Source organism: Choristoneura fumiferana, chromosome 23, assembly GCF_025370935.1.
Source record: "Choristoneura fumiferana chromosome 23, NRCan_CFum_1, whole genome shotgun sequence".
In the NCBI taxonomy this organism is placed as follows: domain Eukaryota; kingdom Metazoa; phylum Arthropoda; class Insecta; order Lepidoptera; family Tortricidae; genus Choristoneura; species Choristoneura fumiferana.
In genome coordinates, this window is record NC_133494.1 from 13,508,754 (window position 1) to 13,509,698 (window position 945).

Genomic DNA, 945 nt, shown 5'->3' on the forward strand with positions numbered 1-945 from the left:
TTATTATGAATAGTCCAATTAGTTTTAAATTTTGAAACTGTTGGCTAAATACGCAAGCATTTAAGCGTCACTTCATAAAACGATAAAGAAAAACAGGCCAAGAGCGTGTCGGACACGCCCAAAATAGGATTCCGTAGCCATTACGAAACAAATAAGTAATATTTTTCTAAGGATTTCGTATTTTATTCGGAATCTTCCAAGTTCAGGTATTAAAAAATACCTTAGGCTGCTATTTACTCATAAACTACTAATAATTCTCAAGCAAACTTATCCGCTATAGTTTTCCTTGAAAGGTTGATATACTTATTACCATCCTGAATATTTTCAAATTTTTCCACCCACCGGTTTAGATTTTAGGGGAGAGGAGGATACGCTCGATTTTATAAAAATTTGCACTTTCAAGTTGAATATTTCGCAAACAAATCACTGAATCGAAAAATCGCCTTAGCAAACCCCCAATGGTTTTAAATACCAATTCAACGATACCCCACACTATAGGGTTGGAAAAAAAAACACCCCCACTTAACGTCTATGAGAGGTACCCTAAAAATTTTTTTTGATTTTTTTATTGTACCATTTTGTCGCAGAGTTTACTTATATATCCGTACAAAATAACAGTTTTCTAGCATTGATAGTCCCTGAGCAAAGCCGCGGACGGACAGACAGACAGACAGACAGACATGGTGAAACTATAAGGATTCCGTGTTTGCCATTTTGGCTGCGGAACCCTAAAAACCGCGCAGCAAAAATTTTTTTGCTATTTCGAATTTTGGTTGGCAACGTATCTGCAATACCCTGGTGTTGCAGTTGTCTATGGGCGGTGGTGATCTCTTACCATCAGGAGACCCACTTGCTCATTTGCCATCCAGTCGATAAAAAAAAAAAAAAAAAAGATATCCTGTACAGCGCACGTTTTAAAAAGTAATTTTGAACAGAAAGTTGTTT

At 36.4% G+C, this 945-nt stretch overlaps 1 pseudogene; it reads right to left on the reverse strand.

The window, feature by feature from the left end:
- The window catches only part of LOC141441246 (uncharacterized), a 14,660-nt pseudogene that overhangs the window by 13,141 nt on the left and 574 nt on the right, over positions 1-945 (reverse strand).